This window comes from Drosophila erecta, unplaced genomic scaffold, assembly GCF_003286155.1.
Source record: "Drosophila erecta strain 14021-0224.00,06,07 unplaced genomic scaffold, DereRS2 tig00000055-arrow-pilon, whole genome shotgun sequence".
NCBI classification, from domain to species: Eukaryota; Metazoa; Arthropoda; class Insecta; order Diptera; family Drosophilidae; genus Drosophila; species Drosophila erecta.
Genome location: NW_020825200.1, coordinates 1,703,136 through 1,728,103, shown reverse-complemented (window position 1 = coordinate 1,728,103; position 24,968 = coordinate 1,703,136). Strand labels below are relative to the sequence as shown.

The 24,968-nt window shown below is 42.5% G+C and overlaps 1 protein-coding gene across 2 annotated transcripts in view; it reads right to left on the bottom strand.

Annotated features, from left to right (window-relative positions):
* LOC6543144 (leucine-rich repeat and fibronectin type-III domain-containing protein 2) overlaps positions 1-18,482 on the bottom strand; it is a 52,203-nt gene extending 33,721 nt beyond the window's left edge. Inside the window, exons 1-2 of one of the 2 annotated variants that reach the window (XM_001968266.3) lie at positions 18,385-18,482; positions 16,625-16,988 (exon numbers count right to left, since the gene is read on the bottom strand). The gene's annotated coding sequence lies outside the window, so the exon portion shown is untranslated. Of the gene's footprint in view, positions 1-5,476; positions 5,496-16,624; positions 16,989-18,384 lie in introns of those variants that run through there. The other variant, XM_026979455.1, reaches the window with a different exon arrangement.
* Between the last annotated feature and the right edge of the window lie 6,486 nt (positions 18,483-24,968).

The following is a 24,968-nucleotide window of genomic DNA, read 5'->3' as shown; positions in this document are numbered from 1 at the left end:
CCAACTTAGGCCTAAAGTCGAGTCTTTGACCCGATCTCTGGCGGCGTTGGCAAACAGCACCCCCCTCTGCAGTGCACCCGCTCGTTGGCAATCAAAAGCATCGTTTGTTTTGGACTCATAGACTCTTCAACTAAGCGAGATGGTACAATGAACTCTGCTAGACCGAGCTGAGTGGGAGATTTGGTGGGGGCGGCAGGGGGACTTTGGGCTTTGGGCTGGAGGAGCGGTAAGGCTTGTCGACTTGTGTAATGCAAGGCAAGCAGAAACAGCACAGAAAGAAAGGGGTTACCCCGCGAAAACGCAAACAGGGGAAGGCTGCACTGTGAAAAAAAGTCCTGCTTCGCGTGCGCCCTTACAAATATGTGTATTTCATTGATAACGTAAAACCAATAAGTGCCATTTGCTGTATAGATTGATTTTTGATTTTTCTCTGTTTTTCTCTGTTGAAATACTCGACTCTATTTCTTCGCAGTGTGGCGTCCGCTTCTTCTCGTTGCTGCGTCGACTGCGGCTGTTTGCATTTAAATTTTTCACATTCAATTCATTTGAGGCTCGGCAGAGCACACACACAAAAAAAAAGCGTTCAGTAGCAGCAGCAGCAGAAGAAAACGGCAAACAAAGTTACAAAGGCGCAGGGGTAAGGAGTGGGGGGAGCGGTGGGGAGGCCAAGTTAAATGCTGCAAAAATGAAGCTAATACTTATGTTGCAAGTTGCAACTAGGGCCACTCCGACCCCTTGTACGCCCCCACTTTCAAATATATCCCTCACCTGCGATGACTTGCGGGCCTCACATCATCATCATCATCCACATCATACTTTTTTCATTTGGCTTTTCACCTATTGTTTACGCCCTCCGGTGTATTGTGTGGGCGTGGCAAGCACATGAGAATTCAACGGCCCGGCTAAAATGTGTGTGTGTGTGTGTGTTTGCGTGTGTGTTTTGTTTGTGCGTGTTCCCATTTTATTCATTTCGCTAGCTTGCTCTTTTGTGAGAGGGGCTCCACTGCTCCCTTGCGGTCGTTTCCAGCCTCCAAACGGTCCAACGCCATCATTCGAGGAAGCCAAGGAGCATTTTTCATGAGCTAATGACCAAAGGTAGTCTCAGGTGGGATAAAGGAGTAGTTAGAGTGACCAGAGGCCAAATGGAAGCAGAGTATTAAAATGGTGAGCAGTTGTGACTAGGTATGCGTAGTTCGTTGTAAGGGATATTACATATGTACAATATTGAAAGAACTGTTGCAAAAAGCTTGCTAATAACATTACAAAACTCTAAACTGGTAGCTTTTAAGAGTCAGTGTACCAAGATTTAATGTCTGTAAGAGTCAACACTCTCGGACTCAACACTCAATGAATACAGGTGAACACATTCCCTTAGTTAAGCCATTATGCCTTGAACTCTTTTTCTGGCCAAAAATTGAAACATTTCCCCACTTGCTTTTACAGAGAGCTTGGGTTTCCTCGCTTTTTTTTTTTTTCGTTTTTTGCTAGATCTCTTTTTTCCGCACCTGGGCGAGAGCCAGAGTACCGTACTCTTTGCAACTGGCTAACAAGCCAACTATGTGTAGCTAACGTTCAAATGGGCACACACAGCCAACAACTGCAATGTCAGCAGAATCGGAATCTGGATGGGGAGCAGACTCAGACTCAAACTCAGACTCCCACTTTTGGCCAAAACCCCCTGCAGTTTGGCTCTATTTCAGCGGCAGAATTGCCATGTGTGTTCGTGCGAGTGTGTGTGCGTGTGTGCATAGAGAAGGCCACAACGGTAAATCATCACGGACACTCGCAAACGCACACAGAGATGCACTCAACTAACAAACACACGCAAAGCTCGCGGTTTGATGACGACAAAACTCGCCAGTCGCCAGTCGCCACCGACTACTCCCATCACCTCTTACATGCTGTTCGGTTCGGCACAGTTCAATGTTTATTTATAACAGGACAAAAAAGGATATGGTAGAGGCAGCCCGAATCGGTAATACTCTTATGCGGCGTTAAATATTCAGGAATAGTCAAAACAATTTCGGAAGGCCAGTGGCACGCAGAGGACTACAAATTGAATCTAAAATAATAACTGGTGTGGCCAGAGCTGCATTTGAGTACAGAGGGCGGTCATAACCTGTGTCGCACTCTTAAGCTGGCTAAATAAATGCCATAAAATAGTGATATTTTCCCAAGAAACTTTAAATTGTCGAAAGATAAAGTTATCTTTTGAGTGCCTTAGCTGCCCCTCCAAGTGCTTCACTGGGTCCACTTGAGCTCAGCTCTCCATCAAAACCATAATACTCCGGCCACTCAAGGCCATCAAAAGAGGAGGGAGAGAGAGAGAGAGAGAGAGAGAGAGAGAGGGCAGTGTGCGAGCGGGAAGGGGAGAGGCTGTGCCAGAAAGAGAGAGGGATAAAAAGAAAACAGTTCGATTGAATGTCTTTTGTATGTGGGTCAGTAATGCAGTCGACGTCGACTGAGGCCGAGAACGGTTAAGCAAACAAGTGAGTGGAACTTGGGTGGACAAGTGCCAGTGCCCATGTCCCGTGCCCCAGGTCCCGAAAAGGGGGCGGCGGCCGCAAGAGGGCGTGGCCGGTGGGGGAAACTTGTTTTTAATCGTTGTCAATGGCCCAAAACGTCGAGTGTCCCGTTGGCCGTCGGCAGCTGTGGAAGTTCAGGAAGACAGCACCGGAAGAAAATCTGTCTATAGAGTGTCTCTCGTATAAAGTGAGAAATGAATTTGATTCAGACGCATTATTTACTCAGAAACAAGTACTATTATTAACTAACTTCTGTCTGAAATATTAGAAAATTTTACTTGAACCTATAAGCGTTGTATCCATAGCGTAGTATTTTCTTGCTGTGCAGACGCATAAGAAATGAAAAGATTTCGAGGGGCAAGGGAGGGAGTTCTGGGGCAATTTGCAGGCCAATTTTCAGGCTGCCGCTGCAGTTGGGGACTCGTTCGCCGTGGCGCAAACAGGTTGCACTGTTAGTTGCACTGATTTCGTTCGACGGCTGATCGCCGTAAATCAAAGAGTGTCCCCCGCCGAATGGCTCATGTCAAATGGAATAATTACACAAGTGGCACAGTTTTTTTCCCCATTTCGCCGGTGAAAGATATCGATGGCGATAAATGTGTCGGCTTTAATATAGCTGTATTTAGCCACATGAATCACTAACTGAAACCGTTTACGCTTAGTTATAGTCGTGCATACACATAAACATTTAATCGTGACTGCTGCACACACTGGCTTGTTTCGGGAATTTTTAGCTTTTCAGTGCTTTGCTTTTGAATTTCCAAATGATTGCCTGCAATTTAGTTCGTGCTGGTCGATTTCAGCCTTTTTGTTGGCTCCCATTGCATTTGATTTTGTTTGATTTTTTCTCGATTTCCATGGTATTTAATACGCATGACTTCAGCTTGGATTTTCGTTGCTTTGGCTTTGTTATTTATTTACGAGTATGTTGTAACTCCTGTCGCGTCTGTATTAAGTGTTGGAAACCCTTTTTGGCCATCGATTGGATGATGTAAGCGAAGTTGCTGGCAAACTGGCTAAATTAAATCAGCAATATGTAGCTGAGTGAATTCACTTTATCAATAAGTCAGTAGCAAATGGAGTGTAATGCATGCTTACAAGTTCTCTATATTATTGCGCTGTTTGCTGCTACGGTTCTTTGTAGCCAACAAAAAATGGTATATATGATATCTATCAGTATTTCCAAGCCTTTCAAATTAAATGAATTTAATCATGGGATCACTATTTATTCATTTAAAGTTTTTGTAGCTTGGCAAGCTACTACTGTGGCCAAGTTTCGTTTCAATTTATTTATGTACCACTAAGACACTAAGTACGTCCAGATGACGTCCATTTCTAGACCACGTAACTCTAATTCTAATTGTTTATTCCTCTACTGCCGTCCATATCAATTGCTGCTTAATGAGTGCCATATAAATTGCATTCCCCCAGCTCATTTCGTTCCGGAATATGTTGGCCCCTGGGGTCCCCGGCGGCCCAAATACACAGGAATAAGTGCAGTCGGCTTGTAAGTATCGAATGCCAAACTTCCCCAGGCAGACGGAGCAACTGTGTTTATGCATTCGACTCGCATTTCCACTGGCAAACTGAACAAGTCAATTGAAATTGGAATTGGAATCGGAATCGGAGAATGAAGCCAAGTTGAAAAACGGCCTCAAATAGGCATATAAACATCGGCAAATTGCCAGTGGAGTAAACGGCGGCACGGCGTCCTCATCTCAGTTACCGCATCATCAAACATCGTTATTATGTCTTGGCCGACTCGAACTGAAGAAAGCCCGAAAAAACGAGTCAATCGAGTTGGGGCCAGTTGTTGTGGGTCTACAGCTTCGAGCAACTGACCAACAAGCAAGTTGCCAAGCGTAACTAAATGCCCGAAATACCCGAAATACCCAAAATCAAAAAGCGTGGCATCCAACACTCGTGGCCATTAACGGTTAATCTGGGCTCTTCACCAATTTACGCGCCATACGCCGGTCGAATCTGCCAATCCGTGTCACATACCAAACGATATTACATATGAGCGGCCCTCTTTACACTCGACGAAAGGGGGGACACGAAGCCGAAATAGGGCGAAAATCGAAAGCATTTCAAATGGATTAACTATGGTTCTTTGCTGCTTGATTTCGATCAACTAGGGGCAATTACTACGAGGTGAACAGATTAGACATCATACCAGTTATACTCTTGTTGAGTCTCCATATCAGTTGATTTTTCCTGATTTGTTTAATTTATAAAGACTTTTTCGGCAGTGCAGCTTGCCGCCCAGCATTCGAGCCAGAATCCCCAAGTGCCATTCCGCAGTGACATGACCTGACCTTCTGGCGGCATTCCTCTGGCAATTAGCCGCGTTTATGGCTCTGTTTTGTTGCCAGTTTACCATGTGCCATTTAGCCAGTTGCCGTTGACGCAGCTTCTGCTGTTCTGTTGTTGTTCTGCAGTTAAATGTTGCATGCCACATTTGCCACACATGACAAGCGACATGTGTTTCTGATATGGCAATAGTGAATGGACATGTTCGCCCCCCATTTTTCGCCCCTTGAATGGCCACGCCCCCTGCGGCTGGGCGACCATTATGGCTAATTAATGAATTTCGCACTCGATTTTCCGGGGCGCTTTTCCCGCCCCCCCCGTCGTCGGCTGCTTAATTGCTTATTTATTTTGTTTTATGCGCAATTTTAGTGTTTCACTACAGTGTTGCTCGAATATTTATAATTTGAATTTGGTTTTCCTCTCTGGTTTCTCGATTTTTTCTCCGTCTTAGCGGGGTCATTGGGGCTAAAATTTAATGGCCCAGCTTAATGGGTCATTCGAGAGACGTTCGTAAAAGTGACACACACTCGTAATTAGCTGAAATCTCTTTGGGATCGCAGTGGGTCAAAGTTGGGGTCAGTGTGGAGATTGTGTCTAAATTTTGGTTCAAATTTAATGGACTTGCTTAGAGGGCTTACCTTTTGCTTTTTTATGTTGTGCTGTATGTTTAAAGGCGCTTACCTAAAAAGAAAGAAAGGAAAGGAAAATTATGCCATGCTTTTTTAATACACAATATATCTCATTAAGTCACTATAATCGTTATTGTTCAAGCTAAAACATCGGATAATTTCCTAAAAATAACAATTTTTGGGCGGAATATTGACCCATGCTTACGAAAATTTTCCACTGTTCTACGTTTCAAAAAGTCCCAAAATCTGCATAAAAATTAGCCCAGCCATTGAAGCATTTTCCACTTGAAAATTCCTCCAACAAAAATCCAAATTGAAATTTCCATCTTGGGCTCAAAAGGACAACAACAAGAAAAACAATTTTACGTTGCATAACACTTAATGACAAAAGGGTAAGAAGGCTACCGGCATATGGCAAAAACAAAAAGAAAATGCATACATTTTTCGTGCAATATGCATATTAAATTCAATAAATTTCCTACACAGACGACAGCCAGAAAGTGGGCGACAGGGAAAGTGGGCGGGGCAGACAAGCTGCCGACAGTGAGCTATGGCTAAAGGATATGCGCAAGGATAAGAGCTCAAATTGATAGACATTTATATATAGCGAGCCAGGAGAAGCGATAGATGTTCCAAGTGGGAAGCGACTGCACAGGAAATAAAAATCCAGAATGGGGTACTTGAGATATCCATTTCAGAAGATGATTGCCCGGATAACTGCGTTATGAAAATATAAATATAAAGTTTAAGTACGCTTGAGGGCTGAGAACTAAATGTCCCCTGGGCTACATATTTTTTTGCAGTGTCCGATTGTCAAACACTTTTGCTCTTTTCACCCGGGCGACAAAGTTTATTTAGCCCTTGACTTGGGAATTTTTCAAATTTTTCAGCCTTCGTCCTTGAAGGAATACGAAGTGAAAAAGGACACTCGGACAGGTGAGTGGCAATGGGGAGGGTGAAGCACAGGAAATATGATGATGGCCACTAAAAATAGCAGCGGGAAGTGCAAGGCTTCTGCATTTCCATGGAACCAATAATCATCAAAATTCCTTGCTATTTGTGGCTAATAATAGAGCTGCCAAAGCCGCTGCCACGCCCCATTCCCACGACTGACAGCCTGCCCAGCTGGAGCTCGAAAATTCGCGGAACATTTAATTAAATAACAGAAAACAAAGAGCGAGGGATGGGAAAACTGGCTGAGCGCATTCATGGCTTTGTGCCCCGCTTCCGATTGCTCTTGGTGTGCAAAAATAGTTGCGACTCAACATTGCTAAATTCAAAATAACAAATTGCATTGCTAGCCAGTGTCCTTCGCCGGCGCATTCCCCTCATCCCCCTCCACTGCATCCACTGTATCCACTGCATCCGATGTGATTTTGTTGTTTTCATTGCCTTTCAATAGCTGCGCTGCGGTCGTCAACTTTTGCCGATTGGCAGGCGGCAACCGCAATTGGATCTGCTGCTGAATGCTTCTGAATGTTGCCAAAAGCTGCGACTGGACGATAGTGGGCTCCAACCCGAAAATCGGGAAAAAGGGGGTACAAACGTGGCAAATGGACACGAAACAAAGCAACTCCTCCCGCTGCCAGGGGCGTCGTTAGCGAAAATTTATAACATAGAAAAGGCGAGCCAGCGATACCAATTCTGCGGCTGACTGTGAGGGTTCGATGGGCGGCTCAAATCCAATCAATGGCCAATGTGAGTTGCAGGAGATGGGTTCCTTGCCCGGTCATCTGCTGGGGATACGATTGTACTTCCAGATTTGTGGGGTATTCAATTTGGAGTGGGCAGGAATTAAGCAGCACGGGCTTAATTATGGGCTTCCGGTCTACTTCAATCGACTTGGGACACTTAACGTTACAGGTTGCATTGAGATCCGAGTGGTACTTCAAGTGTAGGCAACTATTTAATGTGGCATATTGCCACAGAGGCAGTACGATAAAATCCATCTCTTTCAGCGAGTCATTTGCTGCTTGCTCATCATCAGCCACTGCGTGTTATTTCGCTGGCACTACAACATCTAATCTGCGAACTCATCGGGCCTTTAAGAGCCTCTTCTGGCCAGCTCCGCTCCCCCCACCACTTGCACTCTCCGGATTGCACTCCATAAAGGGCTTAAATACACTTTTCTTGGGCCCCACCGCTCTATCTTTCTATTGCGCAATCATAAATCAGGGCGCCCGGTCACCGCCCACTTTTGATGTCCGTTGTAATCCGGGGCTTAACATTCTCCACATTGTGCTGCGAGTTGCGCCTTGCAGTTCGCCATTCGCCATTCTGAAGTTCCCAGTTCGCAGCTCGCAATTCGGGCACATGTGGAGGCGAATCCGAGTTTCCAGCCCCCAAAATGCTGACAGCGGCTTAGAGACTCCGGCTCTGCGGGCTTCTTTGGCCTGGACCGCGAATGCAATTAAATAGAATATATCGCCGCCTCACAAGGTCGCCTGCTGGCTGTGGTTGCAGAATGGCCACCCTTTGGGCCAGTTTTGGACTGGCCAAAACCGAAACTCAGCCGACTGGCAATAACTCAGGGAGTTGCTGCTGCTGGCTGGATATGGTGTTTTTTTCATCAGTTTTTCGGCCGCTTGTTAAGTAATTTTGTTAATAGCTGCACCAGCAGCAACGGCTTCAATAAATCTTTTTGTGCGGCTGCCACAATTCGTTGCACATTTCATGCTCTCTTTGCCAGTGGCTCTTGGGCTATAACTATTAAATGGAAACTAGTTCACTCCACTCTAGAAGGCTCAATCGAGTGCCAGCACCTCCCACAAGGCACAAGCCAAAGAGAAAAACCAGTGCAAATAATACAGCGGCAAGTATCTGAAATAAAATAAAACCAAAATCGCTGCACGCATGCGAACGACTGCGAATAGGCCAAATTACTCGACGGACTTTCTCCAATTTTAGCCAGCTTCGATTGCAGCAGCACAGGCAACCAGTCGGCGAATAACAATACCACAAATTATAACTTTGTCTTGCCAACTCAGAATAAACACGGCGGAGGGAAAACAACAAGTGTATCGGGCTGGCTACCAATTTCTCCACGCTATTTGCGGGAAGTACTTCGATTTTCTGTTTCCTATAATTTCCCATTTTCCCTGAAATCACGATCGCCTGTGATCCCCGACTTTAGGATGTGGTCTGGTCTTCTAAACTTTACTTTTCCTATCGTGAATGTGTTTTGCACGATTGAGCTTACGTGCAAGTCAATGGTAGAAGCTTCTGTCACTTTAAATTAGAGGTTTATTTAAAAAATATATCTGAATAACTGGACAAAAACTAATGCTAACTCAGCTTTGCAGCAAACGCCGGCTAACTTGTTGGCAGTTTTCCCATTTACTGACCCTTGTTTGACGTGCTGGCCAAAAGGCGTTTTGTTGACCCACTGCCGCTGACCAATTCACTAATTTTGAGTGGCGGAAACGGATTTGCAGTTGCTTTTGTTTTCGCTGTTGTTTTCCGAGTTGATTGCAGTGATTACTGGCTGTCACCCTTTTTTTCTCTTGATTTTCGCCTCTGTCGTAACTTACACCTGTTGCACCTGCTGCAAACGCTTGGCGAATACAGGAGTTTACACAAATTTTCAGGCCAACATGGGCCAACTGTCGTGGTCTCGGAGACATGAGTCTTGGCTAAATGGAATTTAATTATAAAATAATTACGCGCTCATTCGCTGGGCTCGCTTTAATTGTTTGACGTTTGCTTAATTTGGCTCATTAGAAACTATGTTTTGTGGTTTTTTCGCTGCTGCTGCTGCTGCCTTCAGCGATTTTCCATTTGGGCCATTTGGAATCGCATATTTTTCCTGGCAGTTGGTTTTTTTGAAACTCATTTAAATTGGTTTAGTTCTGCGACTGCGTTTGCTTTATTCGCTAACTTTCGGTATGTGTACTTCATTAAAATCGTTTGGTTTTTCGGTCTTTGCTCGACTCCCAGCATGTGGCAAGGTGAGCCAGGAAATAAATTAAATACGAAAAGCCACAGAGAATTGCTGACTTAATTGTTGCGCATACGCAGCGTTGCACAAGGCACTTCAGGCTGGGGTTCAACCAAAGCCGCTTAGCCTTTGTTTTATTTTGCGTGCCGCTCTGTGAATCGAAATCGGTTTGAGCCGATTCAGTTGGTTTTGTTTCGATTTGCTTTGGGCATTGTTGTGTTCTGGCTACCGATTAAATGTCGTTGCTTCGATTTATGAATGCAGCATGCATGAGTTGATTTCAGGTCCACAAATCTGCAGTTTGCAAAGCAATTTCGCACACAATAATTGAAAATAATTATTTGCCTAAGCTGATTAGTTTGCTGCGGAGCGCGCGCCATCGCTTACTTAAAGTGATTCAGATCAATGTAATTAGGAGCCTCTTATTTTTTAGTCTGTGATTATTGATAAGTGAATTGAACAACAGAACAGGTTGTATTTCCATTCAGGGCATGGCACTTCCTCAAGAGCACGCAACTAAACCCCTGACTCGTATGGGTTAGTTTCTAAGCCCCCTTTATTCATTGGCCATTCCCATCACTTGGCTGCCATATTTCACTTATCTGCTAATTAACTAATTGGCATGGCCAAATTCAATTGCGATTCGGCGAATCGAAGAACACAATATCCGTGGCCGACTAATTGAGGTCTCCCATATACAAGTATATGGCTATGGAAATGGAATCGGAGGCGCAACGGGAAGTTGGCTCGTAACGGGAATAGGCCGACTCAATACGCTGATTGATTGTGAATAATCAATGGGTGGACGGTTATGAATCGGGGGCGGACACAGATATAGTGCCTGGATGCATAACTAAATTAGGCAAATGCCGCGAACGTGAGGGGCATTCCAGATTTCAGATGGCGTATGTGCAAATATATGGTGTGGGGGAATGGTTCTTCTTCCGCTACTGACCATATCTAAGCAGAGTTATGTAAGAAAAGATTTGGCAAAGTCCGGTGAAATATTAAGCAGTCAGCAGTCGCCATTTCTCTCCGGCTGCATTCATATCCAGAGAAATGGCGCACAATGAAATGAAATATGAGCACGGGGATACGGGGATTCCCCCAGTTAACTTGGCCAAGCGAACTGTCAGCGAAAAATGTTTTTGGCGATGAAATGGCGCGCAAAGGGGCAAAACTAACCGAACGGAAGCCCAACGGCCACCTTAATGACAGAACACCCAGCACAGTGCTGGCCAAAAGTTGCCGGCCAACTTCCAGCAATGCTGCAGCGCCTTGCCAGCGAGGATGGACTTACTCCACTGACTGTTTGCTGGCAGACAAAGCGATGAACATGGATAAGTAAGCATAACAAAGGCAGTTAGTTCTGCTGATGTGACAAGCTCAATTTATTCACACGATTTTCATACCAAGATGGTTTAGAGGGTTTGTTAATGCTTGCTTGGCTTACGTAGCTAATTTATTAGTAAATTAATTCAAAACTTTAGTTCACAGAGCTAAAAGAATTTGTAAATTATTTCACTGTTACCCCGATTGGCCAGCTTTAAAGTGCCACTAAAACTAGATTGGGATTGTTTAGGGTGGACCAAAAGGATTTTCGTAATGCGGCTAATTGAAATCGCAATTAGCCGAAACATTTTGAGCTCCATCGGTGCTGTCCTTCTCCACCAACCCCCCTTTTCCACACGACTCTGTGTGTGGCCCTCTAATTAACACGCTTTTTTAATTATTAATTGCTGCACTTAATTTATAGGCTACACTGGAGACCCCGACGAACTTCCCACGTGCCCCGCAAAAGGCTAAGGGAAAACCATTTAACCCCGCTTCGTAGGCAAAGGCACAAATTGCAATTTGTTTCAAGTGTCCTGGCGGCAGGACAAAGTTTCTCCTCATGCTTTTGTGTCCTTGGAGGAAGTGGGCGGGCAGCTGGGTGGATGGGGTAAAACTAAAACTATCTGCTAACTGTGATTTTTGTGCCTCAAAAAGTTGCAATTTGTCTTTCTACCTTTGCTCTATGGCCGCCTTTGTTGCACTTCCTTATTTCTTGTGCTACTTTTAGTATTTGTTGGCTGTCTTGTATTCCTGTTGAAAAATAAATTGAATTGTAAGTTGAAAGTTTTGCCATATGGATTGCTGCTGGCCCCCCTTCAATTTGTGGGTTTTCTTTTTCGTGTTATTTGGAAATTAATTAAGTGTATGCAGTCAGCATAACGGTTGCTTCCCAGAACCGTAACAATTTCCCCATCACCATTTTCATTTTCATTCTGGTCTATTGATACAGAACATCAATTTGAACTTTTATTTAGTTTCTTTTGGGGATTACCCGAATGGAATGAATTAAAATAATGCAAATGAGCCACAATACAAACAGTGTGGCTCGAAACCAGAAGGCAAATGCAGATACCAGATAACAAAGCTACAAAGTTTTTCATTTGGCTCTTCTTGTTTCCACGTCTCGGTTCTTCACCTCGATGAAGGAAAACGCCCTGTGGCATTCTAGATGGATGGGCTGATAAATGGACTATGCAGCTGCACTTTTTCGGGAAGAGTAACTTTTGAGGGCGCCCCCGGCGACGGACTTTTCTTTTAATGAGTCGAGTAGTGGTTTGAAATATGGTTAAAACTGGCATATTGGACACAATTTCATAAAGGAAAAGCCATTAGGAAGACAAGAAGTCTAATCACTGAAAACGATTTAGTTGTAGTTACTCCACCCAATAAAACATTGTTGTAAGCTCTTTCCTTCAGATGTGAAATACTCAATACATATGCGCACATATAAAAATGCATTGCGTATTAGACTGCAATGCATTTTAGTAGACTATTCACATGCATTCAAGATTTATTTGGGAACAATTACCGCTTAGATCGGGTTTATAGTGGCAGTGGACATAAAAGTTTCAATTTCGCTCGAAAAATAAAAAAATAAGTTAAATCGTCCGTTTGTTTGGGCTTTATAGTTCAGGCATAAAAACGTAATTTCCTCCGGTTCTGTTCACATATAAAAGATGTATTTCTGCACGGGATTAAACCGAAATGGAACTGAAATCTAAAGCAGCGCAAACACAGATCGCTTAAAAAACCCTGGGTGCAACATAAAAAAGAAAGGCATTGAGGGAACTAGGAGCAAAAGCAGATGCGAAACGGCCAACAGTTTTTCCCGAATGAAAGAGCGAAAATTCCCTGGCAACTGAAAATGCATTTTTCTGTCGCATTTCCTGCCCCAGCGTGGAGCATAAAATAACAGCAAAGCAACATAAACACGTGCCAGCCCAGTCTAATGTCGGCTATTTCCTGTTGGCCAAAACCGTAGGCCAAAAAAAGGCAAAAATAATACGAAAAGGCAGGAAAAACAGGCATGCATAAAAGCCGGCGTCACCGGCAGCTGTAAAAGAAGCGTGCAACGACAGTGGTCAGGGGATATTCTGGACCCAAGTTGGGGTCTTTTCCCGACAGCTTCCACCTCTCCTGCCACTTTTCCACTTTTCAAACCGCTACCGAATGGTGGGAGCAGCTAAGGAAATGGGGGCACGAAAAAAGCCGCAGCATGAAGGAGGAAAACTGCTGGAACAGCCAGGGGAATACCCTTGAAAACTATTCATACATGGGAAAGTCTTTCTTCGGTTCGAAGATTCCAAGAACGATTATAACAAAGTACCAAAGACAACATTAAAATCCCTGGGATCTAAACTAAGATAGGTTCTTTAAATAATTGCCTAAAATCTGAAAAAAAACTGAATCGCTAGACAGTCTCAGAAAAAGGTAGATAGCACAGAACCAACAACAAAAACTAGAAATACACACAAATACACAACAACTGAGGCCAAAGCCACACTTGGTAACAAAAAAAAAAAAACAGGTGGTTGGAAAGGGAAAGAATAATATGTTAATAAACTCTGGGGGTGGGGGTTAGGCATAGCATAACGTGATAAACACTGGATGAATGACCTCCCTCTTTATATAGCACTCCGCTTTTTCCTCCTGCCAACTACATTTTAGTCAAAAACAGATGACGGCGATGGATCTTAAAGGCACTCAGAGGGAAAATTTATAGTAATCTTACCATCTTTAAAGTGAGTCTTATATAAAAGAAGCTGAGGATTCGAGATGGCTTCTCCTAAACAAGGAAACCAGTTCTGCTGGCATTCAGCCGTTTAATTAATTTATTATTATTATTATTTAATTGTTATTATAAATTTCCCCAGTGTAGGCCTGCATTATTATGCAGCTGCAGACTCGAAAAGTTTTTGCCACTGGCCATCCTTCTAATAGGCCAACAAAAATCTCAGCTGGATAATGATGCACTGACAACTGCAACTGCATGCTGCGTGTCCTGCCATCTCAGTCGCTCGCCCAGCCGCTGTCTCTTTCACTCAGCCGCTTGCCGTCTCTTTCCCTGTTTGTGGCAGTAACTTAGTTATGCATGCCTCTTCCACCACATCTTTTTGTTAGTTTGTCTGCATTGCTTCTTTCGAGTTCATTGCCGCGACTCGACTCGTTCCTATTTTCTTCTCTACGCCCATCTCTCTCAAACATTTTCCATTCGCCTCTGAGTGGCAGCATAGTCATCATAATCATAATGAACACTGGGATCATTATCACCTCAATGTGGGCCCTGTCTTCTTGGCTCACTCGACTACCCTTCAGCCTGTGTTCATTAGCCCAGTAAGCCCCACTCCTCGATCATAATTCAATTATCTGCTAGGGAAGTCCCCCCTCTGACAGTGGGAAGAATGCGAGGAAGTGGTTGTGCGGCTCTGATGGCCAAAACCACCGACTTGGCCAAAGGAAATGGCTTACGACTTTTGGGGGAAACAGCTTGACTCGCAGATAGGTGGATTGTTGGGTTCTTAGAGTGCTGGGGAGCAATACGATGGATTGATGGAAATTAAAGTGCTCAAAGAAAATAAAGAAAGCTATTATATTGCTAGGTTACCACTATAAATTACTACTGACTCAACAGTACATAAGCAGCATGCTGTCATGGGATCCATTCTTGACGTAAATGAGTTATTATCAAAAAACTATGGTTCTTGAATCATCAAGCACTGGCTTGCATTTAAAACATGAAATTATAGATTAGGTTTCAAAGGTTGCAAATGGCGGTTTTCCCCGCAACCATCCAAACCAAACTTAAATAAGTGCTCTATAGGCTTTTTAAAGAAATGAAATAATTACCGAGCAATCAAAACTGAACTCAAGCATTAATTGCTATATCAACCACTGTACCTGCGGAAAATGATGGAACAGGTGGTGTTAGGCCGACTTCATCAGGCAGGCACCCAGTTTCGTAGAAACCATAATTTGCACGCTTTCTTCTCAAAACCCAGACACCAGTCTCGAATTCTTGGCCATGGCTCTAACACATTTTCTAAATGTTTTCGAGATCACGATCAAGATCAACGAAAGAGAATACAAGCTGTATTGCCGCTAATAAAGCCGCCGAAGATGCTGTGAGAAGTGAGCGGAAATGGGGGTCTTACCTCTCTTCAATATATGGTATATAAATAGATATATATACATATATATATTAGCCCCCTTCTTGGAAACGCACCAGCATTTGACTTTCATTTCTTCCAACAGTTAGACACTTTTATTGTGTTTCACATTACTTTTGTCTGGGCGAGTTTGTTTGCCATGCGTTTTGTTGCCGCTGTTTGTGTTTTTGTTTACACGGACTTTTCCTGAATTTCTTTTCGAGCGTAGATAACCATTTCTATAAGCAAAGTGCGATATTTCACAAGAGTCTCGCCGGAATCGAGTTGACTACAACAATACGTTGTACTTCTGAGGCAGTGTTTTTCTTTTTGGCAACTCGTTGTTCCTTTGTTTTGCGTATTTTCGGCATTCCTTCCGAAGCTTTTTGCAACTTTTCCTGCTTATTTTTACTTTGCAACTTCACGCAGAGTTTCCACCAAGGTCAGGTGCTCGGGGAAAACGGGGGCCAAATTGCATTCGCAAGAACCCAATAATGATAAATCACTGCTGTGCATATTCTGATTTATTTCATAGTTTTATGCTTGATTCTGGGAAAACCCCCTCCCAAAATGCACCGACTACGTCCCTTTTGGCCCAAATAGTTCTGTGTGTGTGGCTTCAGAATGAATTTGCTTAGTACCAACAAAAGCAAATATAAATTGCCATAGATTAAAGTTGCAATCGTGACTGGGGTAATCTGAAGAATGGAGAAATATTAGCGGAAAATGGAAGTCTCTGGCGAGAGAATCAAATTCACTCTTAAATTACTCAAAGGAACTTTCAATTGAGATAATAGAACCTGATTTGCATCGAAATGAATGGTAAAAGGTAGCGCACGGATCACTTCGATTCGTGTAAGCCATGTGCTCCAAATTGGAGCAGAAATGCTTTTTAATTTGATACACACGAACTAATAAAATTACGGAATATATATAGTATATATATTTAATTATTGGAACAGAGGGCAGTCTTGTATTTTTTAACAAGATTTTCTCCTCGGCAAAACCAAGCCAAACTCAATTTTCATCAAGTGGAAAAACCTTTTCGGAATTAAATTAAGCTCTTAACACTGCGTGGAAATCGAAACAATGTGCCACGCTGGGCTCGGCTTTTCTTTCTTTTCCCCATTTTCACACAGTCGAGTCTCGGGCCCATTTCCTCTCGGAGATTTTGGTGGAAACTCGCCGGGCAGACACTTGTGCATATTAATTGCTTATTGAGCAGGCTTCTCTGCCCTCCAAAATGAAACGAAAAACCGCCGCGGCGGGAAAGAATTGTTTGGGAAAATCCTCGCGCATGAGGAAAGCCTTTTTTATTATTCTTTATCAGTTTCAATCAGTGTATCGCAGCCGGCACTAAAAAACAGTGGGCACTCGCAAAGTGGAATTTGTGGCTAAAAGAGGTAGGGCTGCGTAGTTGATTTCGGTTTCTTACAACAAAAGAAAGTAGTATAGTTTTGGATAGTAAAATCTTAAGAGCTATGTCAGCTATGTAAGTAATAAGTGGATATATATAGTAACATATCTTTAAAGCACTCAAACCTACAAGATTCATTCGATTTTCATAACATAAATAATATAGGATTGGTGTTCTCGGAGGTATCACTGTACTGGCATTCGTTTTTCAGTTGTGGCTTTTATTCATTCACTTCGCCATACTCGCGCTCCCCCGCAATTCCTCATTCCCTCAGCCGGGCATTCATTCACTCATTCATTCATTCATGCAAGTCCCCTTCTCACCTGTTTGTTTTGTTGTTTTTGTTGCTGCTGTTCCTGTCCCTGTCCCTGTCTCCCTCCCTCGCAGTCGTCCCGTCTCCCTTGCTCGCGTGCTGAAACAAGCGTTTTCCGGCCAAAAGGTAGATATATTCTTATATTTTGTTGTTTTTGGGGTGTCAGAGGTCGCGGGCTTTGTTGCAGCCACTTGTGCGCCACTCCCTCGATTTTTTTCGTTTTTTTGGTTTTTTTTTGCTCGTCACTTGGCCCTTTACTGGTTGACAAAACGCCAATCGCTTGAAATTCCTTTATATCCGTTTTTATTTTCCCCCGTTTTATATTCGAATCTCTTTTTCAGTTAGCGCGCGGTTTTAAAATTTGGTTTATATCTCTGTGTTTGGTCAAAATAAAAAGAAAAAATAAGGAAAACGTAATGTTGTTACCGCTGCTGTTTGCTGTTTTTACTTTTGTTGTGTTGTTAACCTTTTCCGTTCTGTGCACGTGTTTGATTTTCCCTCTTGGCCATGTTGTTGCTGCTCTCGGCTTTGTGGCAACCTGTTTGCCGTTGGAATGTTTTCGTGTGGTTTTCCCAAAGAATGAAAATTCGGCTGGAATGCCACGAGTAATAATTATGATTGCATTCGAAAATCTTTGTAATTTCCGGCCCAGTTTTTTGGCCTTTTATTTCTGAACCCAATTATTTTACTGTGGCGCGCATTTATCTAATCAAAGGAAATTCCTTTGTCATGGCGAAAATTGTAAATGCAAAGCGACCTCGTTTATTTAAGTTCATATGGAAAGCTAAATTTATTATATATATTATATTTCACTGCAAGCTAAATTGATATTGAAAACATGAATAAATGTCACCCATTTTTTAATATAATTCCGAAAATAATGTTCTGTTCTTGGAAAGTTTTTACTGTTTCCACACTCCAAATTATTTTTCCAATTTAGATTCAATTACGAGGATAATTGATTACGAGTTGTCGCATAATTATACGCACACAAGCCGCCAAAGTTATTGCGATTTATTCACGTTTCGGCCAGAAGTATTTAAACAACTTTGCACAACAATTTAAGCAGCAAATAAGCAAATCAATTAACGGCTTTCACACACTTTTGTTGCCAGCAGAAGTCGGTCAATCTCTGAAGTCTGGCCCTGGCCATATATGTGTGCCTTAAATTTAATTAAGCCTTCTTGCCGCCTTACTGGTTTGCTTTCCTCCCCCCCCCCCCCGCTTTTCTCGATTTACTTGGGATCCAAAGATGGAGAGATGGAGAGATGGAGAGAGGTGCCATGCCACGGGCTCGGGTTCTCCGGCTTTCTAAACTTAAACTAAGCCCCGATGGTGCACGCTCTGCTGGCGCTGCCCACTCGAGAGCAGCAACAACGAGAACAACAAGCAGCTAGACAACCGTCGCCTAACGGTAAACCAAATGAAAAGCTCCATTGATAGAGGCGAGCCACTTGGCCAAGTCGCTTCTTGGCCATGTCGCTTCTTGGCCAAATCCACATCCACGCGGGGCGACGTCACGGCGCGCGTTCAGGAATTCTGGACCAGCTGGAAACCGTTGTTCGCCGTCGACGTCGCCATCGCCGTCGCCGATGACGCCAATCAAAGCCAAAATAATACAAAACTGGTTTCTCGAACAGGAATGATGTGTTTTCTTTTTGTTGGTGGGGCATAGAATGCATGCTCGCAAGTGCTCGCAAATGATAAGCGGAAAAGCATGCAGAAATCAACACAAACACAAGCAACACATAAGATCACACACACACGCACTCTCGTGATTTTCCTCTGGCGATTTCCCGGAAAAACTCCGTCGACGTTCGTTGCGCTTGGGCCTTAACAGGTGACTGAAAGCCAAGAATCGGAGCTCTGAAATCGAGCTCCAGCTTATGTTAGCGCTTAACAGCGACGCCGAGCGACGCCGCGCGAAGCGAAAGCAGCGACGCAGCAGCGCAACTTCGGCTTTTCGAGTGTTAGCCGGCTTTTAACCCGCTGCTAACTTGGCTAACTGGCATTGCTTGCATGCCAAGTTAATACTTAGTTAGTTATTTGTGCGGCTTTTTTGGGGGTGCATTAAACCCTTGCTAAACTCCGTATTTGCCTTGCTTCACTGGCCAGACATGCAGGCCAATTTATTGGCTTCCAATTAGCTAACAAAATTAGCAAAGTGGTAGTATTTTGGTTAGAGTGCAGAGTGCACACAAACTACGTATGTCATTGCAAAAAAACTGTTTGGTTACATCAGCAATTGTTAAGTCTCGTATTTAATTATTACCAAGAAATGTGTTTCAACTAATCAACAGAATTTTTAAAAAATAAAGTAATAATGAATCTACTAAATAAATAATTATTAATGCTGATTGCAAGCTGCCAAAATCATTAAAAATGATCTAAAATTGCTTATAATCTGTTATTAATAACTAATTTCTAGCAAATACAAAAAATATTCGGAAAATATATACGAAATTTCGGAAAATATCTCTATTTTGACACTTACAGAACAGAACTAAGTTTTTCATTCTACTGATTGTTATCAATGCAACCTCTTAGCCTGTATATACTTTTAGTTACTTGTTATTAACATTTAAATTAAAACAATTTCGCGGCAAAAGGGAATTTTAACAGCCATTAACAGTGTTGCTCTCGCTCTGTTAACGAACATACTGTTATTGCGCGTTTTCTAAGACATAAAGAGCAAATTTTCTCTTATTTTGTGTACTTTTTTGAAAATGGTGCTCTTCTCTTAAAGATTTGTTTTGATGAGTTGAACAGCTGATGTACATAATAATAAGATCGCATTCATAAACATGGACATAAATGATATGTTTATTTTATATAAATTAAATTTAACTAATAATAATAATATATAATAATAATATATATATAATAACATTACATCAGCTGCATAGGCACCTTTTCGAAATTCGCTGCACTTGAGCAACTTAATCAAAGGACTGCATAGAAATAGAATGCGGCAACGCATTAATGCGCATTTTTAATCAGTTAGGTAAACTCAAATTACAACCACTCACCGCAGAAACAGGATAACAAGTCACTTACCCGTGACCTATGACCTATAAATATATATACGAGTATATAAGCCAAACAGCCTCATCCTCTCGGCGAATGAGCACCCACTAAAAAGGCAACAAAAACAGGAACGAGGCTCCAAACTTTAAGCGCTACTAATTATGTGGGGGCAATATACGAGCATCTCCGCAGCTTTAAATAGTTGAGTGTTGAGAAAATTCCCAGAAATACCTGAAATAATCGCCCGTTCCCAGTTTCCAGCTTCCAGCTACCAGTTACCAGCTACAAGTTACCAGCTACCAGCTACCAGCTCGAGTTGGGCTTCAAAGATTTAGCAAGTTTTTTGAGAATTTGCCAGTTATGCGAATGCGCTGCTCCATAAACTAAAGCTCACCACCTAACTGCCTCCTTTGCACTTTCTTACTTTCAAACTTTTGAAATATGCCAATCACAACTCGCAGTTTCCACGGAGATTGTTTATATGTAAGCTCATCCTCAACACGCACAGCATATTGAACACAGGCAAATTCCATCTTAAATTAGTAGCCCATTTTCCTTAATTTAGAAATAGAGTAGTCACTATGCCTCCTCCTGCTTTGCCGCTGTTGTGCCCTGGATTATCTTACTTGGGGCTGAGTGAGTTGTGGCTGCCACAAGGCTGCAGCTCGCTTTTTATTGTCTTTTTGGCCTTTGCGCGCTTTTCGGGCCCATCTTTGCTTTCCGCTGCCGCGCAGGTGACGTGGCCTATTAGCAGCGATAAAAGTCGGAGGCGCTCGACAACAAAAGGATATCCGCCTGAAGAAGCAGCGCCGGCAGGAAATGCCAACAGCACGTGTGTTGCCGTCTCAGTCGCTCGCAGTCGCTCCCTCTCTTTCGGCGGCATTATGGCTGAAAAATTAGCGCATTAAATATGTACGAGTATATGTATATGTAAGCGACTGGGGCGATATCTTAATATGGCAAACGTGACGCAGACAAAAACACTCGCTCCCGAAGACCCAAATAATTTTCCTAATCTGCCAACATTAAGCTGATTTCATATTTACATTTCATATTTAATTGCGCAAATTGTTTACTCGAAATTTAATGCCGTGCAGCTCTCAGTCTGCCATTGAAATTATCATCATACTAGCTATATTCAGGGAAATTTTCATATGTTAATTAGCCGGTGGATTATTTATTTAGCATCTAATCTAAAGCACAGGAGACAGGTTGATTTGATTTAGGTGCAAATGCTCGTATTTATTTAGTCGGCATTTTGTCGTTGTAAAGGTGAATAATTTGGATAATTGATAATCGGATTTCAGCGTCGATTTAAATATTAAATATTTACACCAAGCCTGTAGGTTAGATAATTCATTATTTGATGGCCATGCAATACGTATTACGTAATTCACAGCAATCCCCAAGGGACCCAAACGATATGCTATGATTTTTTAATTGTCATTAATTTGCAAGGTATCTGCGGAATTTTATTTTTCGCTCCTACCCTTTTGAATTAATTCCGTTTGAATTAATTTGTTGACATGCTTCTGATTTATACTTTTAATTGGGACTTTTAATTTCAAATTGCATAGCCTGTGAATCCAAACATAAAGTTGCCACTTTGGTTAGTTGGGATACCATTCTTTATATATACCATTCACTTTGGATCTAACTATTTTAGCTCGTCTTTCCTCGTTTTTGTATCTATTCATTGTCTATCTTGGCTCGGTCTCATGTATCTTGTCCTGCAGTTTTTGTTCCTGTCTCCATTTTTGACTTATGGATGTCGTCAGTGGCATTTTCCATTTTCCCTCCGTCCATCCGCTTTAATTGGCATTTAACAAGTCTTTCTTTGTACCTAAACTCCTTCTGCACTGTTCGGCTCTTGGGGAACACTTGAGAACTATCTTTTCATTGCAATTAGCATTTCTCCGTTCATCTGGCATAGAATTCGAGCGCCACACCTATTAATGACAACTCATTAGGCCCCGCTGCCCTTAATCCCATCCCTTTATTTCCGAAAGGACAATTCAACCATCAAATAAAAGTCAAAAGAAAGAACATTCTGATGCCAAGGCTCATTCCAAGTCTCTGGACACGTACCATCGCATAATTACAACTTAATCGCTTGACAAACAAAGCAGACGCCACGCCCCCGCCCACGGCACGCCCCCATAAACAGCAACAACAACAATGGTGGTGAGCGGGGAGATGGGGGGAGGGGGGAAGATAATGCCAGTCCTAAGTTTTAAATGGCGACCCAAAGTCACTTTAAAGACTGCTCGGCTATTCAAATATGGACATGGCGTATCCCCTTCATTGTCACGCCTTAAATAGTTAATGGGGAGTAATGCCAGCCAGAGGGGAGATTGAGAAGTTCCTGGGTTTTTGTCCTTTTGTTTCCGGGCGAGTTTCTTGCTCACCATTAAACTTACGGCTTGTTTTCCACACATTTAAATTGCAGTAATGAAGTGAAATTTTAGTTACATGGCATTATTGTTTCAGTTGTAGGAAATACAGTCGAGTCCACCCGTTTTGCGAAAGAGTTTAACATATCTTGCAAAAACTATTTCCATGTTAGAGGTCCGTCCGCAACTCCCGCAAAATGAATATTTCATGACAATTAAATTGTTAACTCGGTCGAGCAAAGGACCCGAAAACCGTTGTGCACTTAACATGCTTTGAATTCTACCCAGCCACGCCCCCTTTGCCACACACTCACACCGGCGACGCCCACAATAAGCTTACACTTACACCTGCTGAAATCCTCCATCCGCGCTCCCCCCTCAGCTGTCACCTGCCGCATGCAACATTCGGGCGAATAATGTTGCGGTCGATTTCATTATCCTGGACCATGTCCACAGCCACACTGAGCGAAATGCAATGGGTCTAGGAAATGCTATTCACAAATAAAAGGACTTGGGAAAGCCCTAAAATGATGCAAGCAAGTAAGTTGCTTTTATATTTCACTAACTAGCTAACCTAATTATATTTATTTGTTTAATTTTTGTAGCAGTGTGCCGCTCCAACGAGCCTTGGCTTATTGGAATTACGCAAGGATTGGCGTACACAGATATCTACGCGGCCTCAGAATGAGTTTTGGTCGGGCGACTCCATTGTAGGATTAGTGCGAAAACAGGAGGATTCCAGCTGAGATGCAAGGACGTGCATGCATCACTTCATTAGGCATATCGATGTCATGCGCCTCACAGCGAACTGAGTGGCATGCATCAAGGTCCTGCCGCTTGGCTGCAGGATACACTAACGGATCCCTGCACTTACAGGCACCATTTGTCAGCGGGCACAAAGGAAGGACTGTGGAAATGAAAAACGGCCAGAATCCTTCGGGAGCTGACCATTCGTTTTACAAGTATGTGGTTATGTGGCCACCCAAAAGAAAAGCGAGCGATGATGATTATGATTGATGCAGATGCCCTAAACTATGGAATTCGGTGCATTCAAGGCGCCCTCAACATAATAAATCTATTTGCCTTAACCAGCTCTATTATTTGTCTTTTTCCCCTCTGTTTACTCCACTTTATATTGTCACAGTTGAGAGCATGAAAATGTAAAACCCTATTTGAACAGAGAACTTTTTAGCGCCATTTCCGCAGTAATTCTGATTTACCGCGCATTTTCCCCGCCCACAAAACAATTTGACATTTGCGTAGATGCCGTCGGAAAATTTCCGTTGAAATGCAAATATAATTAAACAAACCGCAAAAATATTCACACAGTAGTTGGCCATTAAAATTACACATTTTGCCAATTATATTTAGAAAGTGCAAGGTAAATGGCTTACAAAAAAGTGCCACAAATCCTGTCCAATTATTTATTTAAATGCATATTTATTTAATGTGTAGGCACACGTGCCTGTTTGTGTTTATGTTTGCGTGTATATATAAATTATTTGAAGTGACTTATTTATTAATTTTTGCAAATGACACAGGACGATTTGATTTCAATTTTCTGCTTGTCAACTGCAAGAAAAAAAACAGTGCGTTTCAAAACAATCTCACCTAAAGTTGTCTGGTTGTCATGGCAAATATGCATTCATTATCATTACAATTTTGACAGTATTTTCAGATTTCAATAAACTGGGTGCATTTGCCTTACTTCTCTGATTTGCAGTGTACCACTCATAAAATAATTGATTTAAATGTTGGACACGCGATTTAAGTGACTTCGTTTTGCCTCATGTCAATTGAAATGAAAGCGAAACGCCTGTCGCAGGTAATGTATTTTATTTGCTCATAAATTATTGGACCGCTTCTTTTTGTTCTTCGCTTTTCCTCGTCACATTTAAAGCGAATATTATGAATAAACTGCTGGCCAACATGGCGTATACATAATTGAGCAATTGCGATGCAATATAAATGCATTATGCAAAGCAACTGTCCAGCTAAGTGGAGTGCGAATCAATTTGAATTTCAAACTAAATTGTAATTTAATTAAGTAATATTTTCCAATCAATGTTAAGTGGAGAGAGCTGCAAATTAAGTTGGGACACAACGGAGCTAATTGAATCGAACACAAAGTTACTTAAGTAAGTAGTGAAGCTACCAAGTAGTCAGACAATATCTGACCGCTAAGTTAAGTCGAATCTATAAGAGAGTCTACCTAAAATAAACTACCTATCCTTACTTGCTGGCCATAATTCAAACTGGCTAATGGCCGGCATACAATTTGCCAAACAAAAAACACTGAGAGTTTGGGTCATGAATTGTGGGGCGGTATCCCATAAATTAAGGCCAAGAGCTTGGAACCCTTTGGCACATATTCCAAACAAAAGGTTGAACTAGAAATAGAAGCTGGAGTCTAAACAAAGTTAGGAGTGCAAAACAAAAGGCATGAAAAGGAAAGTCCCAACCAGGCAGCCATATGTGGCTGAAAAAATATCACAGTGAGGTTGTAATTTGAGAGAAAATATTGCAGAAATGAAGACAGACGTAGCTAAATTTAGGCAACTGTAGCTACAACAAATTAGCGTTTATGAATGTATGAACTATGTGCCTTATAGCCGCACGGTGCTGTATTTTCTAACACTTTGCATCCCGGCGAACAATGAGCAGCCAAATTTATCAAACATTCTGTGGTCGCCATTGTTCCACGAGCATTTGACCCGGCAACCCGCAATAAAAATCCGGCATACTCATGCCGGATTCCACTCGGCTCTATCTTTATAGCCCCCGAATGCAGGCCATCACTGTGCGTATCTATAATTGTCAACGAATGTTGCCCAATTCCGGAATTTGCATGGATTTTTACCGCAGTCATTATGGTATGATGAGCGGAATGGTGATTGTTGTGGGCTGTTCTGTGTGCTGAGCTCCTCGATGATG